Source organism: Carettochelys insculpta, chromosome 6 (assembly GCF_033958435.1).
Source record: "Carettochelys insculpta isolate YL-2023 chromosome 6, ASM3395843v1, whole genome shotgun sequence".
Classification (NCBI taxonomy): Eukaryota; Metazoa; Chordata; order Testudines; family Carettochelyidae; genus Carettochelys; species Carettochelys insculpta.
In genome coordinates, this window is record NC_134142.1 from 113,954,603 (window position 1) to 113,973,383 (window position 18,781).

Below are 18,781 nucleotides of genomic sequence, written 5' to 3' on the forward strand. Positions count from 1 at the left end.
GCTGGCATTCCAGCCTGGTATCATTAAAGGCTGCTGCACTCTTAGAGGTCCATTATTTAGATGACAGATTAACTCAAGGTTCCCTCTGTTCGTCTCTGCCCAGGCAGAAGGTAAAGTCTTTTGAAGCCAGATGCAGTTTCTCAGACTGTGCGTGTGAATTTCTGCAGAGTCCACAATGGCTGGGGCTCTCTCTTTACAAATCCCACGCTGCAGCTATCTGATGGATCTTTTTGTGATGTGCTTTGGGATTACTGGAAAACAGCCAGTGCTCTACAAACCCCAGTTGTACGCTGTTTGCCTGAGGGCTGTTTTTATCTCCTGTTCGTACCTCTCCTTAAACCATGGCACCAGGGTTCCAACTTACACAACCTCTCTGAAGTGTTGCGTGGGCATAATGGAGAGCAGAACTGGGCTGTTGGCAGTTTACCTCCAGGATCCTAGAAGAGAAGGCTCTAATGGGAGAGGTGACAGATGGAGGGGTCACCCTGACAACTGTAGAACTTGTGTTGGTCTGTCAGAAAGCATGATTGTGGTGGGGAGGCAGAGTTTTACACAAGTGCACTGAGTTCTGCCGAATCTGGACAATCCATAAAATGAAGTGGTTTTTACCTCATGACGGATAACAGTGGAGCCCCAGTGGAACAAGCTGTTGCACCCAGGAGAACAGCCAAAGACTGAATTCTGCGTAATGGTCTAACAGAGGGGTGCACAAAGTTGGGGGGAGGGAAGACGTAACATTTCATAAGGGGGACACAGTACGATTGGCTGCTGGGTCTGAGGTTCATCCATCTCATTAAAAATGTTGAAATATGTTACTGTTCTATGTATGTGTATTCACATTTATATACCGATTAATAGTTTTTACATTCTACAGACTTATTTTCTTAAGATGCCTAAAGGGTTGGGTTTTTTCGTATGAACATAACTCAATTTTCTATCCGTTTGGATTACATTGGACATGCTGGGGAGGCCCTGCTAATTGCAGGGATGAAAAGTGGGGCCAACGTAAAAAGTTTGCTCACTCCTGGCCTAGCAGGAGCCTCAAAGGAAGTAAGAGTCACCTGCCACCTATTAAAACTTACTGTTTGAAATGAGACTCATCCGCCACAGAGGTAAAGTCTGTCTCCTGTTGCTGTCAGCAGGCTTGCTGACAGGGGTAGGGGCAGCTGCTCCAGGCCCTGGTGATTTAAAAGGGCCAGGCGGTCCTGGTGGCAGCTGGAACCCTGGGCCCTTTAACTCGCCACTGGAGCCCTGAGCATTGCACTCTGGGAGCGCTGAACACTGAAGGGCTGGTGGGGTGGGGGCGTGTGATGTGGTCTGGGCAGCGCTAAGGGCTGGTACCCCCCAGCCCTGCCCCTTCTGCCTGAAGCTCCACCCCCTGTGGGAGCACAAAGCTCACCCTCCCCACCTCGCCCAGGGGCCTGGCATGTCTGTCAGCCCCCCTGGGTGTAAGCCCCATGTGCATACAAAGGCTTTATCTACACTTATGAATTTAAAGCACTGCATCAGCAGCACTTTAACATGACAGAGCAGCGACAGCACCAGCCTTGTCTCCCAGCACTCTGTGTAAAACACTTCCATGGGGGCATAGCTCCCAGCTGTGAGAGCCCGTTTACGCTGGTGTTTCACAGCACGGTAACTTGCTCACACCCCTGAACCAGAATGTTACAGTGCAGTAACTTGCCAGTGTAGACAAGCCCAAAGGCTTCAGAGGCCAACCGTGGGATTCACATGCACAAGTGCTGCTGGCATATCAATGGGAGTGTCACATGCAAATTCCCTGCATTTCTGTAGAGTGGAAAGATGGCACTAACTTTCTTAAAGGTGAGTTGCTGTGCAGCAACAGCTGTGTCAGCAAGAGAGTGCAATTACGGTAGAGTGAATGGAACAGACTCAGGGTCTAATCCAGCACACAGAAATCAGTGGAAGGTCGCCCTATCAGGAATTGGGGCCCCATTATGCTACATGCTGCATACACACAGTGATCTCTGCCTGAAACAGCTTCCAGTCTGTATGACGAGAGACAACAGGTTGATTCTGCACACAGACATGGGGAGCCTCAGATGTCAGTGAGATGAATGATTTGTTTACTGAGCCACAGTCACAGCTAGGTGCCTTGTTGTGCTGGAGTTTTTGTGGGTGTAATCCACGCTAACATGGAGTGGTCCTTTGACTCCTTCTAGCTGCTAATGAGAGTGCTATCATCTCTCAGAAATTGCATGCACTCCTGCAACTCAAACAGAAAGGGGTCCTGCTTTTCAGAGCCAATGTCTGAGGGTCAGTCCCTACAGATGGACTGCAGGGCTGTTGTTCTATTAGGTGAATTCATACAGCTATAGAGCCACATTCCACTCTGGCTGTGGCTTCATGCGTTGTTGAACGATTCCCTGTATCTATGTGGGGAGCATAAACCAGTGAGCATGAGCTCTTAACATATATAAACAGGAATCTCTAGTAGAAATAGAAAGGTTATTTTTAGATCCTTGCAGAGCCACACCTCATTTTTGCGGATATGGATGCAGATACAAATTCTGCATCCACACAGGGCTCTTGTGATTTTTACACCTAAATCTGGCACTGGTGTGACAGCTGCTGGAATAATGTCTCCAGTTCTGGTGCCCACAAGTCAAGCAGGATGTTGATAAATTGGAGGCAGTTCAGAGAAGAGCCACAAGAATGATTCAAGGCTTGGAGACCATAGCTTACAGAAAGGGAATCAAGGAGCTCGATCTATTTAGCTTAGTAAAGAGCAGATGAAGGGGTGGCTTGACTGCAATCAATTAGCATCAACATGGGGAACAAATATTTGAGAATGGGCTCTTAAGTCTAGCAAAGGCCATTCCAGGGCTAGGTGTTGGAACCAGACAGATTCAAATTTTTAACACTGGAACAATTCATTCAGGATCATGGTGGTTTCTCCAGCACTGACAATTGTTAAATCAAGGCTGGATGCTTCGCTGAAAGATGCACTCTAGGAATCATTTTGGGGAAGACCTGTATTATAGAGGAGGTCAAACTAGATGATGACAGTGGTTCCTCCTGGTTTTGGAACTGATGAAGCTACCGATCATCATCATTATTTATAGTGTGATAGCTACAAATAGCCCCAGAGCTAAGTAGCCAGACAGGGAGTGAGCCCCAGCCCTACTGAGGTTACAGTCTGAAAGAACACACCAGAAGGGAAGAGTTCAGGGAGTTGGCAAACGTTCCTTTCAGCACTTCCATCCCTCTCATTTTGTGCAGTGATTACTGGTGGTTGTTAGTAGCATTTAACCTGGCCTGATTCCTCTCTCACACACAAGCTTGAACTATTTCATTGTGACAAGGTTTTGTGTGATTATGTCACCAATATCTCTTACCCAGGCCCACTGATTGTGGGGGCAAGGGAGTAGTTGCTCCAAGACTCAGCCTTTCAAGGGGGCCCGGTGCTCCAGCTGCTGCTCCTTCGGCAGTGTTGGCAGCTGGAGCTCCGAGCCCCTTTGAAGTGCCAGTAGTGCTGCTCCATGTGGCTGTGGGGGGCCCAGCACTGCAGTCCCAGTGGCACTAAGGGAGACTGCACTTGAACCTGCCCCCTCCACTCGTGGCTTTGCGAGCTGGTTCTCCTCCCACTTCGCCCTGCAGCCCACGGTGGTTGTCTGCCTTGCTGCTCTTACCGGTAGGCCTTCTCCATATTTAACTGAGGACGTGATCTCTAGCAGCTTGACTTAATTCCCTGCAAAATCTTCCTGTGTGAATTCTGAGTCGGAATGTAAACTTGGCTTATATCAGCTAAGCGCAGTTCCTATTCATGGATCCATAGCTAAAAAACACTGTGCAGAATTACAGGGTGGTGTTGTTATTAAGCTAAATTGCAGTCAACTAAGTTTAAATAAAATTAAGCCAGTTTAAAATAGTGTGACAGTTAAACTGTTCCAATGTGGAATATACACGTGGACCAAAGAAAATGGCTAAGTGACTGAGGCCTGTCATCCACCCTTCTCCCCTTCCCTTTGTGTATTGTCAGCCTGGAGGGCCTCTCAAAGGTCTCCTGTAGTGATTCTGCTTGCTTCCCTTCCCTTTCTTACTCATGCTTTCCTAATGAAAGTTCTTGATCTCTCTTTCCATCTTCCTGATGGGCGTGGTTGTTTCCTTTGTATTAATGGGGCACGAGGAGGTACTTTTTAAAATGAAACAAAAGGCAAATTTAGTAACATGATGTGTATCAGGATCGCTTTGTCGCTGTTTGCATTGGTTGTTTCCTCCCTGCCTTTTTTTCATCTCCCTCAGCAGGAAATTTGCCTTTGTTTATTTCAGTATTTAAAGTAGCAGTAGATGTGGCAGAAGTGGACTTTAGTAATGCTTTTGGAACTATATGATTTCTAGAAAATGTGGTCTAGAGGAAATTGCTATAAAGCGGGTGCATAACTGGTTGCAGAACTGTATTCAAAGAGTAGTTATCAATGACCTGCTGTCACACTGGGAGGACATATGTAATGGGGTCCCACAAGGGTCTGTATTGGGACCAGTACTATGCAATATTTTCATTAATAATTCTGAGGATGAGGAGATAGGAGGCAGAGAAATTTGCAGGCACCACCAAACTGGAAGGTTTTTAAAGCATTTTGGAGGACAAGATTGTAATTCAGAATAATCTTGATGTACTGGAGAATTGGTCTGAAATGAACAAGATGAAATTCAGTAGAGACAACTGCAAAGTACAACACTTGGGAAGGAAAGATCAAATGCAAAGCTACAAAACAGGAATGAGCAGTACTGTGGGATCTGTCAGTTGTAGAATCATAGAAGATTAGGGCTGGAAGAGACCTGAACAGATCATCTAACACAGTGGTTCTCAACCCAGGATACATGTAGCCCAGGGGGTATGCAGAGCTCTTCCAGAGGATACATTAAATCAGTGTATCTCAACCTTTTTAGGCATAAAAAATTGGACTTATTTTATGTTCATCTAATTTTTTAATTTATCCTTTATGCACAGTCATAAGTATGATTGTGAGTTTATTGCTTAGGCAGTTTCTTCCAACTAGCCAGTTATGTTTAAACAAATGTGTTGCAGTGGTACAAAAAAAAAGTCTGAAAATTGGAGGTACTAGAGGGACACACAATTTTTTTTAAAAGGGGTACTTTTTTTATTAAAAAAAAACGGTTGGAAAACACTGATCTACTATAACCCACCGTTCAAGCAGGACTCATAACAACTACATCTTTCCAGCCACGGCTTTGTCAATCCTGGCCATAAAAACCTCTAAGTATGGTGATTCCACCTCCCTAAGTAACCCATTCCAGTGCTTCATCACCCTCCTAGTGAAACAGTTTTTCCAACGTAGACCTGCCCCACTGCAGCTTGAGACCATTGCTCCTTATTCTGTCATCTGCCATCACTGAGAACAACCTCTCTCCATCCTCTTTGAAACCTCCCTTAGGACAGTTGAAGGCTGCTATCAAATCCCAGGTCTGTGCTTCCCAGTCGCCAGGGTGGTTCCAGAGGTGCAGGGTGGTATGGCCTCTGAGTGGGGGATAGCTTTCACTGTTTGCCCCATCCAGTACTGATTGGGGCACAGGTGCCACTTACCCAGTCTGGTGGCTGATGACATGCAGAGGCTTGACCCCAGTGGGTCTGTCTCCTGCTGGTCCGACTACCTCTGGTGATGACTTTGCAGTATAAGTGTCCCCTGTGCTCACTGCCCTCAGTGGTCACTGTGCCGTATAGCATCCCTCCTCTCTACCCCCCTCTCTTTCCATGCTCTGGAAAACATTCCCATTCCAGGCACTTCCTGTTTTCCTAGCACACTAAATTCTGACCTTGCTTTAGGGTGTGAGGAAGCTGTATACCAAATTTGGTGGCTCTAACTCTTACTCTTTAGGAGGAGTTCTTGAACAAATGGACTTGCAAACAGATGGACTCAGAGAAACAGACACACAAACTCTCTAAAACATAGACAAGAGAAATGGGATGGCAAGAAGTGAATCCATTGATTTAAAAATGGCTGCAAAACCTACAGATCTGCTGTAGATTGTTCAAAACTGCCATATGTGTATATATATCTTAATTCATGCCTATTTCTTATTCAGGTTACAGTTGCATTCAGAGACACCCACAGAGATTAGGGTCTCTTTGGGCTAGTCACTGTTCACACACAGTCTCTGCCCCTAAAAAGCTTACAATCTAAATAGACAAGGCAGATGGGTGAAGTGACTTGTCCCAGATCAGCCAGCAGGTCAGCAGCAGATAGGAGGTCTCGTGGGTCCCAGTTCAGCACTCTATCCACTAGTCCACACTGCCCTAATATACCAGGTTGACTGCCACTAGGAAGTTTGCTGCAGTCCTCCCGCCTCTAAAATGTAGAGGAATAAATCACAAGCTAGCTAAGGAGTAATGCTGAGAGCTCCACATTGGGGTTTAAGCCTTTCTACTTCCAGCAGACCATGTCCTCTTCATCAGCCTTCTCAATGAAACATTAGTCTGTATGATTGGAATCCAGACCCTATCTGATGGGTTAGCACCCTGGAGCAGATCCCATTTTTCTAGATGGAGCTGGCATATCATATTCAGCATAGGTTGGGCTACCTAGGATAAACCCAGAAAGGTGTCGTCAGTGTCAGCTGTGCCTGTCTTCTGGCCTTGTTGTGTATTTTCTGGCCCAGGCGATGCTGAAGTGTCCCTAAAGAGGTGGTTTATTTTCTGAAGTCTCACCAAACAGTGCGACTGAAATGCAATGGACCTCTGAAGAGAATTCTAGTTGGGGAAATTCTATTGCACATTAGCCACTGTCACATGGTTACGAGAGCTGAAATGGAACATGTGGTTGTCAGTAGGAAGCCTGGCTTGGCCTGGGCTGACTCTTGAGTTGCCAACTATGCCAGGTTCCTTCCTTCTCTACTCTTAGAGTGGGTGAGGGAGACAGCAGGCTTAGGCAGGAAAGAGCACTAGTCAGTGAGCACAGTGTTGGCACCTCCCAGGGATGCCATCAGGCATAGCTAAGGAAAGCCCAGGAAGTGCTTCAGGATCCCATTAGGGTGACCATCTGTCCCATTCCAAAAAGGTGTCCTGACTTATTTTATAAAAGGGACTAATTGCCCGTATTTGCTGCGCGGGCGCAGCTGCCTGCCGGAGGGCATGTACTGTACATCAGTATGTGCTCTCCACAACATAGGGAGCTGGCATGTTAGCTGCTTTCCCCATCCTCGAGGATTGGGGGGAAGGGAAGCGCCCCAGCTGCTAAGCCTCGGCCACTTCCCCACGGCTTGCAGCAGGACGGGGGGAGTGCTGCAGCTTCTTTGTCCTGGCTGGTTCCCCAGAGGCTTGGGGAGGGGAGAGCGCCCTGGCTGCTCCCTCTCTGCCACTTTCACAAGGCTTGGGGAAGGAGGAGAAGCAGCACCCCCCCACCCCTGTCCCGTATGTGGCCATGGGAGATATGGTCACCCTGAAACCCCACACAAGAACCAAGTGTTGTTAGTGGAAGGGCTTGGTGATGAGGAGATGTTTGTGGCAGAAATGCCGCTCAGTCAGGATGCAGATCTGCTCTTACTCTGCCTTTGGCCACATGTATGACCAGTGTTGCTGGAAAGGGTGTCACAAGAATGCTAGATTAGGAAAAGCCTGAGCGAATAACACCCGGCTCCAGTTAGCTGCTGATCATGTGACATTCTCTCTTTCAGTGCCCAGGGTAACAAAGCTCCATCTGTTCACGCTGTTGGACAGTTTTGGCAGTGTATGTGGCATTAGGCAAAGCTGCCCACTTGGCACTCAGGAAGAGCTAAGTCTGCCTGTGCTCACAAGAACAGGTAGAGCACAGACGGCAGTCGTACAAACAGCCCTGTGCTGCTTGATCCACAAGCCTCTACCACAGCCTCGGCTGTCTACCGTCAGGAGTAAGCGTGTTGCCCTGTGCCTCTTTACTGCGCCTGGAAAATGCTAACGAGTCCATCCTCACAGCACTCCTGTGGGAAAGTATTAGCCTTGTTCAACAGGTCTGGGGTGAGGCACTGAGTGACGTGCCAAGCAACAGCAGGAAGCCCTGGCAGACCGAGGAATTGAAACCAGCTTTCCTGAACCTGCCTTGTGCCTTCATGATAGAACCATCCTCCCTTCTTTCCCCATCGTGGCTTTGCTCGGTCTGCTAATGAGCGTGCCTGCAAGTGCCAATGTAGTGTGGGTCCTGTGATGCTGACACCAATCGTCTAGAAGCTGATCTCTTGTTTCTTTCACATAGCCTGCCTAGAAGCTATTTGATGGCAATGATAAATTTCAGCCACTACCGTCCTGGTCTGGATTACAACATGTGTCTTAGAAGTCAAGGGCTCTGTCTCCCACCACCAACAAATCCCTCAAAACAGGGATTCCCAACATGGGTCACCATTAGATTTTCTAAGGATCACCAGCTGGGCGCCTCCGAGCCACATGTGGCTCTTTAAGGGGCCATTTGCAGCTCCAGCCACTGCCACTGCTCACACCTCTGGCTCCCAGTCCCTGCCCTGACCCACTGAAATGGAACTCAGTTTAATTGGTTTAACGGCCAGCAGGAGGATCCTGCCCTTAAACCAATTAAATCGAGTCCCATTTCAGTGTGGCAGGGCAGGGAACCACCCAAGCTGCACGTGGGGGAAAGGAGTAGGAGGGCTGAGGGGAGCTGCGGGGAGGAGGCAGTGGTGACCCGGTGAAGGAGCTGCAGGGACAGCAGTGACACTGGTGTGAGGTAGGTTGGGGGTGTGGTTTGTAGCTGTGAGGGATTTAAGCCTGGGGGTGGGGGAGTGTTTTGGGGCAGTGAGGGATTTAAGTCTGGTGGTGGGGGGGCAAGTTGGGGCTGTGAGGGGTAAGCATGTGGGCAGGGATGATGGTTTGGGGCTGTGAGGGTTTTAAGCCTGGGGGAAGGGGGTGATTTGGGGCTGTGAGGGTTTGGAGGGCTCTGCAGGGAGGGGTGGGGGAGTGAATCAAGATTTATAAAAAAAAGAATCCCAGGGGAGAACCTCCCCAGTCATTTTTGAATTGCCTTGGGTCACAAAATCTTACTGAATTGTCAAAATGTGTCACCGTCTTGAAAAGGTCTGGAACTGCTGGTTTAAAACAAACTAAGAAAATGGTTCACACTCAAGAAAGGTCTGTTTTGTTTTGGTTGGAAGGGGAGTCCACTGTTCTGTGGAAAACCAGTGCCCGACACTCAAGTCTTAGAATTTCAGCAAGGAAACAAATGCACTTCATCTCTTTTTGCTGTGGCTGTAATTCCTCTCTGCAACATAAGAATCAAGCTTTTCAAAACCTGTTTTCTGAAATGTGCCAACCCTCCACCCTGATTTTGCTTGTTTCACATGAGTTACTAGGGGAAGGGGCATTAGTGCTACTTTTGGATGGATATTTTTTAAAAATCTGGCTCCTTCTTTCCAAGTGAGAAAAGCTGTTTGAGGAGCCAGTAATATGGCACACCTCAGTTATTGGGCAGCCGACTTGACCTGCCTTAAAGGGTCCTGATTTTCAGAAAGGCCACCCCCCAGCATATGACTATCTGGTCCCTTTAAGGTGTCTGCAGCTGGACACCTGAAGACCGAGGCTCCCCCAGTTCTCATTCCTAGTGTTTGGAAGATTCTGGCCTATTACTTGTGTGAGAGCACCGGTAGCTGAGTGTGGGAGTTCAGGCAGCCTGTGTGTGTGGCACAGGGGCACTCTGATGTGACTAAAGAAGTGAGCGGGTCCTGCTAGGAACCTGAAACAAACACTCCCTGTTCTTCAAATTAAATATTTCACATTGCAGAAATTCTATGGAAGATAAACACGCAACTAAAAATAATCAAACCTCATGGGGAGGTGACCTCGGTGACTGGCAGCCACTGGCTCTGGAGGTAGCTAAAGCAAACTGGGCAGGTCCAAGATTGAGACAGGAGTGGGTGTGTTTGAATGAACTCTAAGGCTAGGGAGGAGACATTCAATGGGTGTCTCCTGTGAATGCAGGAAGAGTTTTTTTTCATAGTGATGATCTTCAGAACCCCACCCAGCTCCCTCCTGGCACTGCGCCCCTGCAGCTCTGAACCAGGGGGCAGAAGAGGGGAGCATTGGGGGAGACAGGAGAGGAGCAAGTCTGTGATGGTCCAGGTTTGTCCCATGTTAACACTCCTCCCTAACCCCAAGAATAAGGCTACTTTCACAGGACTGCAGCAGCCACTTTTGGCACCTGCTCACACTCACTTCCCTGGGCAGTACTGCCCAGCAGCGCGAGGCTCCTCAGCCCTCCCTGTGTCACGTCTCTCCTGCCCTCCATTTTGTGTGCTCATGTTGTAGGTATGCTGCAGAGCATCCTATCTTCCCACTGACTGCAGAGTTGGCGTTGGCTCAGAAACCAGGGCTGGTCTCCCCTTTACCGCACATGATGGGGTCGATCAGCAGTGACAAAATGTGTTTTGTTCACAGTTAACCTACATTGTTGTGCTACTGTTACTCAGCTGAAGAATTCTCTGAGGAACCCAATGCCCTCTGTTTATCTAAGTGCCCCAGAAACAATAAAACTCAGGATTTGTACTAGAACAAAAAAAGTTTCCTGAGAAAAAGTTTAGGTGGGGTGAGCTTCCCAGCATTGAAAGTAATCCACCCATGTGTCTCTCCTTGAGTCTGTGCTTGGCAGGGATTTTTCCCTGGGGGCGGAGGGAGGGAGGGAGGGACGGCAAGGCGGCTGCTAGGTTGGATTAGATCTCCTACAGGGACTGCCTCTCTGTCTGCCCACCTTAATGTGGATCACATAAGTGGTTGGGAAATAAAACCTGATCCTGCAACCTCCTGTTAATGCAGCCAAAACACAAACTGATACCACAAAGCAGGACTGTCGAGAACAGGCTGGTACTGGCAGGATCCTTACACGAAATTCAGAAAGTGCTTGGAAGGAGCTCATGCAGTGGGTCTATTTTTCTGCCTTGTCAACTTGCAAGCAGCACTTCATCTGGTGTAGCTCAGCAGGAGTCCATTGCAGCAGACCGCTGCAAGCTCTCCATGACCAGCAAGGTAAATGGGAGTTAGGGGACCTCAGCAGCTTACACTAGTGGAGAGACCAAAATAATATCATGTCATGGTTATTACTAACAAAAGTATTTTCCGGCCAGGAGATGAATCTGTCCTCAGGAGCATGCACGTCCAGTCCGCATCTCTGAGCTATGAATGCGCAGGGAAAGTGTGGCATCCACCCAAACTTGGAAGATGTTTGGAGGGTGACTTCAGTGTCAGTCTGCAGGGTGAAGTAGCAGAGGGCAGATTATCCCATCTCTGAGCTGATTCATATCATCTGAATTTACTGTGTGCTTCTGTACTGACAGCTTTGTCACATCCAAGCTAAGGAAAACACAGAGCAGGTTTAAGCTTGTCATGTGCCTGCTGATCACACGCCATGCCAAGCATGCCCTGCTGCACGTTACCTGTGCTTCTATCAAGGCTGAATAGTTTTGGCTCAAAACTGGGCACTTTCTTTCTTGTCTTTTGAAATTCCCTCATATTCTTACCCTTTGCTTTGTACCTCTGCTCACAGGGCAGAGTGGTTAAGGGTGAGGAAGGCCTGGTAGCCACGCTGGGCCTAATTCTCCATGGCCTGTCACTTCTTGAGAAGGCACTTAATACAGAGCACGCAGTAGAGCCTGACCATTCCAATCAGGTGGCATTCTACACTCAGTGCACACTGCTGTGACTACACGCACTGCAGCCCATGATGAATCAGGTCCTCTAGCTGCAAAGGCCCCATAGCGATTTTAAACGATTGGAAGGGCACAACTCCAGTTTCATTAGGGTGCCTGATTTTAGCATACCCTCAAGCCCCGGGATAGTTTTTTAGTCTATTCCAGTGCTTCCCAAACTGTGTTTCCTGGAACACTGGTGTTCCGCACATAGTGAGGGTGTCCGGGAAAAAATTTTGATGCTAGCGATATTTTGCCTTCTGATATATTAAATATGAAATGATGTGTGTATTAGAAATACTAAGGTATTTGAATAGTATTTAGACTGCAGGCATATTAATATTTATATCGCATTCATAATAATATAGTTATTTGACTCACGGTGAAACAATCGGAGTCGATTCAGATTGTTTTGGCAAGAGACATGTTCAGAGAAATCATGTGATGCTGCAGCTGATATGAGGCTCCAACTGTCCAGTGTCTTTCCTAGTGTTAAGAAGATTTGTGATCAAAAGATGCAAAACCACTTCCAATTAAAACTGTCAGATGACGTTTATTTTTATTTTCCAGTTGTTTCCTGTAAAAATAACAAATTTATAAAAACAACAAGTGGTGGGGAGCCAGGTGCAGCAGCGCTGCTCAGTTTTCCAGCTCCCCCAAGTTGCAGGGACCTGGGAACCAGGTGACAGCTGGGCCTTTGCACTCCCGGCTCCCAGCAGCCACACAAATATGGGGCAATCAGCCCCTTTGTTAACATAAAATGGACACCAAGAAGGTGTCCCAAATACGGTGCTGTCCTGTCCAAAACGTCACAGATGATCACCTATGAAGCGTGCCTGCCTAGGGGAACATAATGATCCCTTCTAGCCTTAAAGTCTGGTACCCTACAATATTAATGAAAGTGAAGGCTTAAATGTTCACTGCTTTAAGGTGCCCTCTTGAAAGCTCTGGGACCTGATTTGAGTCTGAGCCCTGCATTCCAGCTGAAGTCAATGGGAGCTGTGAGTGCTCTGAAAATCAGGCTGGGTGCCTCAAGCAGAGCTCCCTGAAATGGAGATGCCCAAGAGCAGAGGGCCCAACAGGCATTGCATAGAAAAGCTCATTAACATCTTCTTTAAAAGACCCAAATCAAAAGCACCAGAGGGGAGGGTCTGTAATATGAGTCATTGCTGTGGAAAAACAGCTAAAAACTGCCCAGGCTCCCTGGAAATGGCTCACCACTTGTGTTTGCAAAGTGTTCCAAAGCTTTTCCTCTTGCCTTGAGCCTTGGATTGTTACCAGTTTTCGTTCCTTCTCAGTGCAAAGTTGCAGAGGAGGAAACCTGTAGTTTGCAGAGTCCACAAAAGATGGGAGCTGAACAAGAGGTCTTTGGAAGCATTCTTAATTTCAGCAGCAAGTCCAACTCAGGAGGCTGGGAGAAGAATGCTAGCACCTGAGTCAGAGCCCTCCAAGTCAGCAGTTGTCTTTCCATCAACTTCACTAGACTTTGTCTCCAGACCCTGAAGTATCAGTAGGATAGTGCTTGCTTAGGAGGTGCACTGGTGATTTCAGAGTGAAATGCTCTCAGATCCCAATAGCAGAAACAGGAATGTTTCTCACTCCTGACTCAGAAACATGAATCCAGCACCATTAATTCACTCTTTCCAACCTGGCATACCATGCTAAAGGCTGATTCATCATCAATGGGAGTTGTCTTATTACTTTCTCTTGGAGCAGGACAGGGCCTGAAGTCTCTGGAGATGAAGACTCCTGTAGCTTTTTTTTTTTCTCCCCTCTGGGTGCACCTTGTGTTTGCATTTATAAATCAAAGACTGGCCCAGTCAAAATAGAGCATTATACCGAATGAAAAGCTTGGTCAGTCAACACAGGGAATGGCTGTGCAGTGCATATGATACTCATAATGAGTAGAGCACTGTGTACTGCTTTTACACACAGACGTGTGCATGTGTCTTCCAGGCTAGGAAGCACTTGCCTTCTGAAGCAACCAAAAGCTATGACAAGCAGCGATGTGTATGTAATGGTGTGGTCTAGTGGCTGGAGTGGCAGAAGACACACTGTCAGGACTCCCGGCTGTGTCACTGACTCACTATGTGTTTTTGTTGCTTGGAGTCTGCATGCTTCCATTTTAAGAAAAAGGTGTAAGATACGGATCTACCTAACAGTGGGGGTGGGGAGTCTTTATAAATGAATCTTCCAGAGCTCAGAGAGCCTCACTTGAAACGGGGTGGAATATACCTGTGATGCATTGTTGTTACTGAGCGCTCCAAATGGCACTACTGGATTAGGAAGTTGGAGAATTTAAGCACGTCAGTCAGGAAATGCAAGAGCATGCTTCCTCCAGCAGCTTTACGCCTCAGCAGGCTGCGCTGCAGTGAGAACTCTTGTCATTTAAAAGCCCATGCTTACTGTTGAGCCCAGGGACAGATCACAGTTCTTCCCTTATCCTAAGAGCACTAATGTTACCACTGCTATAGTCAGATGGCAGCCAGGTCAGTGATTGGCTTCTTAGCAATGGTTATTTTAAGGTAATCATTTACCTGCATAAATATTTAATTAAAACCACCATGTCCTTAACATATATGTGTGAGGTGGCCAAGTTAACATATTAATACAATGCAGTAATCTGTAGTTTGCCCTTGACCTTAGGCCTTGTGCATAAGATACATCTGGCTCTCAACTGCACTTTGTTACTTGGTTTCATATGTGACCTGTAATCTTGCTTCTAATAGAGGTTTTTTTGGGGTTTTTTTTTCCGATTTACTGGAGATTTTATTTCATAGCCTGTCCGTACTGAAGCTCTTTAGTCATGGATGAGGAAAATTGGGCAGATTTCCTGCATGGCCTATTCAGTTCTTGACCAAAAATAGTATGTTGTGGGTAACCCACCTCCAGGTGGCATTATGATACACACTGGTCCTTACCTCAAGACAGATAACTGATCCTTGATGTTCTTTGAACACTTTTAACTGCTCGCCAGTCACAATGTTCCATGTTTGGATGGTGTAATCTGTGCTGCCAGAAAACAGCTCCCTGTTCGGTGCATCGAGTTGGGAGGTAAACACACTGCAACATTCTGCTTCCCAGCAAAGGCTGTGTCTACACTAGGACCCAGTAGCACTGACAGCTGTACTTTGTCACAGGGACAAGCATGGGTCCAGTCTGGACAAGGCCAAAATGCTTCAAGAAAGAAAACCTGCCACAATGACTTGCTTCATGCCAACCAGCTGGAAATGCTGAGGTGTGTTCCCCTTTAAGAGCCACTCTCAGCCCTCTGTGGAGAGGGGCAGAGGTCTGCCCATCAGCTGCAGTTCTTGATAGAGTTGCGATCAGTGAGCTGTGTGTGTCTGGGAATTGGCCCCAATTCTTTCCCCTGGGCTCCACCTGAGACAGAGATGGGCTGCTAAGATGTCTCTGACACTTCTCAAAGGTGGTGTTAAACTTGGCTCACTTGCCTGGTTGATAGGCTTGCGAAGGGATAAAATCACTGAAACCAGGCGTGGAGACACTGGTTTACATCTGTGGGTTAACAGAAGAATGCTGCCCGAAAGGAGGGGCAAGTTGGAGGCTTACATAAAGTATTTACAACTTGCCTGCTGGCTGGCCTGCTTCCTCAAGGGGGATGGACCATGGGTCAGGTTCAGTGCTGACTCTCTCACACCTGACTGAGGTCAATGGGATTGCAGCTAGGTGCAAATCCAGATTGGGGAACTGGAACCTTCCACCTAAAATGGGCTCAGTTTCTCCGTCCTTCCTTCCTTGTTAAATTGCTAGTTTCTTCATTCTGTTGAGTCGAAAAGCCTCTGCCAGGCTTCTCTAAGGAATAAATAAATATTCCCCGTTAAGGAATAAAGCTGCAAATATTCCTGTGTCTAACCCTACAGGTGACTAGCTGCTCCTAGTGCCCCCTCCTCCACTTTCCAGGGCGCCTGGGGCAATTCACAGATGCTTGCGTTTGGATTAGGCCATTGCATCAGTAAATTCCATTTACAACTGTGGGAATTTTGAGGTTTTTTGGGTGGTGGGAGGATTTAGACATGTCATCTGTTGAAATCTGGTCTCACACTAGAGCTTATTCAGTCTGTAAACTAACCATTGCTGCTTTCATAATCCTCTCCTCTCTCTCCATTTTTATTTCTCACACACACCCTGTGTATTTCTGGACACTTGCTAACAGTTCGCTCTGGGCAGAAACTTGGCACTTATGAACTCAGCTGGGAGTCCCTCCCTAGAAAACAGACAGAGACCGTATGAGCCAGCCTGGTGGCAGCACAACCACATGGGCAGACGGTGTGAGTCCCAGCCCTTGGCTTGGGAATGTTACTGAAGCAGCCCATTCAGCAACTGGACAATGTGTGAGGTGGCACTGATGGCCTCTGGAGACCTGACTCCACAGAACCCTTGGGCTCAGATTTGCCAGTAATGAGTCAGAGGAAGTCTTGCACAGAGGGCTGGCTGGAGCTGATCAACCATATGCCATTCCCAGTGTGTGCCTGTGGGTTAGTGCGGTGCTGTATGATGTGGCATTTCTGTTAGGTGATATCCCTGCAGCTGCTCCTCCTGTGTGCCTGACACACTTTTGCTGTTAATATTTCATACCGGCTAGTCTTCCTTGTGCTGCTGCACAATAGGTGCTTCTGACAGCCTGTGCCCTTTACAGCCACAGCCAGGCAGAAGGAATGGATTCTGGTTAGGAGTGGTGTAGGTTTCCTCACCCCTTGTGGTTACAGTCCCCCAAAAGGGGTAGATGGCTCTGAAAGGGGTTGGGGAGCTCAGCTGGTCTGACCGATTTTGCTGGCGGGCTCAAAAGGCAATGGGGGTCTGTTGGATGCAGGTTACATCCAGTAAACAAATACCAATGTGTCTGTGGGCCAAATTATCAGCTGTTGTAACTCCACTGACCTAATCCATTGATTTTTCTGCTGATTGAACTTGGCCCTTGGCATCCCAGTATTCATGCCCAACTGTTTGAGAGGCAGCCATGCTAGTCTGTTTCAGCAAAAATGAGGACTCGTGGTACCTTAAAGACTAACAAATTTATTTGGGCATGAACGTTTGTGGGTTGTTTCTATCCCACAAAACTTCTGCCCAGATAAATTTGTTCGTCTTTAAACCGCCACAGGATTGACTGTGTGGTAGATGCGCAGGAAATTTTAATCAACACAGGAGCATAAGCATTACTATAGTGGATTAGACCCAGGGTCCATCTAGTCCATTACCTTGTTTTGGACAGTGTTCAGCAGTAGAAGCGCAGGAAGCTCCCCAGTAGGCAGATGTAATATAATGTAACCTGCAGGATGGTCTTTCCTTAATCCCTAATAGTTAGAGACTGATTTAAACTCTGCATCAGGGGGTTCAATCCCTCTTCCCAAATTTCTGTCAGCATTAGCTATTATAACTTTGCATATTCTTGTTATTCATGCAACTGTCCAATCTCTCTTTGCATGGTGGTAAATTTTTGGCTTCTACAACAAGTTAAACAGCACTGCCCAATTTATTATCACTTGAATGTAGAAATATGTATTTACTGTATATCTAAAACATAAGTTTGTTGTACTCCAGCACCTTCTTCACTGTCCTATTGGCTACGTCTACACTAGCCAAAAACTTCGAAATGGCCATGCAAACAGCCATTTCGAAGTTTACTAATGAAGCACTGAAATACATATTCAGAGCCTCATTAGCATGTGGGCAGCTGCGGCACTTTGAAATTGACACGGCTCACTGTCGCATGGCTCATCCAGACGGGGCTCCTTTTCGAAAGGACCCTGGCAACTTCGAAGTCCCCTTATTCTGATAGGGGTCCTTTCAAAAAGGAGCCCCGTCTGGACGAGCCACGCAGCGGCGAGCCGCGTCAATTTCAAAGTGCTGCGGCCGCCCACATGCTAATGAGGCGCTGAATATGTATTTCAGCGCTTCATTAGTAAACTTCAAAATGGCCGTTTGCATGGCCATTTCAAAGTTTTTGACTAGTGTAGACACGGCTATTGTGTCATTTTTGCACAGTGATTACTCAGATTTACACCCTGTTCAGTTACAGCAGTCCAAAAGGGCTATACAATGCTCTTCAGTCAAAATGAAATTGTACTGAACCTTGATCTTCTGAGTTCCAGTCTTAGGCTAGGTCTATGCTTAGGGAGAAATCAATTTAAGGTACACAACTTCAGTTACATGAATAGTGTAGCTGGAGCCCACGTACCTTAAGCCGAATTTCTGCAGGGTCCCCACAGTGGGAGGTCAGCAGGAGACACTCTCCTGTTGATTTCCTTTACTCCCTGTAAACCCGTGAAGTACCAGGGTTGATGGTAGCACAATTAGAAGCAATTACCGAGAGAAGTGAAAAAACAAATCGACAGGGACAGATGAATACCCAGAAACCAACTGCTCCGAGATAGGCCCAAAAAAGCCAGTAACAGAACACCACTGGTCATTACCTACAGCCCCCAACTCAAACCACTGCAACGCATCATTAAAGACCTACAACCTGTCCTAAATCAGGATGTCACACTCCAGAAGGCCCTAGGTGACAGGCCTGTTCTCTCCTACAGACAACCTCCCAACCTTATAAGGATTCTCACTAGAAACCACAGGCAATACCACAGGAATACCAATTCTGGAACTTTTCCTTGCAACAAGCCCCGTTGCCAAGTTTGACCACATATCTATTCTGGAGATAACATCATTGGACCTAACCAGGTTATTCACAGGATCACAGGCACATTCTCCTGTTCCTCAACTAACATCATATGCCATCATGTGCCAACAATGCCCACACCGTATATATAGGACAGACTGCAAACACTCTTCGACAAAGAATGAATGGACACAAAAAAACTCCTAACTCACAAAGCTGTCAGCCAGCACTTTAATGGAGTGGGCCATTCTATTAATGACCTGAAAGTCTTATGTTTTACTGAAAAGGAACTTTAACAATCGTTTACAGAGGGAATGCAATTACTTCGCCCTTTATAAGGACTCTTTTACATACTTTGTTTTATCTAACTCTTAACTTCCCCACCCCACACACCCCCTCCTGCTGCCCCTCTGCTGTATTGATTTGCCAACCTTGATAACAATTTTTCTGATTTGTCAACCTTGATAACAATTTTTGGACCTCTGTGCTTTATATATCGAATCTGTTCTG

At 47.1% G+C, this 18,781-nt stretch overlaps 1 protein-coding gene across 2 annotated transcripts in view; it reads right to left on the reverse strand.

Moving 5' to 3' along the window:
- EPS8L2 (EPS8 signaling adaptor L2) overlaps positions 1-18,781 on the reverse strand; it is a 118,622-nt gene that overhangs the window by 88,991 nt on the left and 10,850 nt on the right. The gene's annotated exons all lie outside the window — the stretch shown is intronic.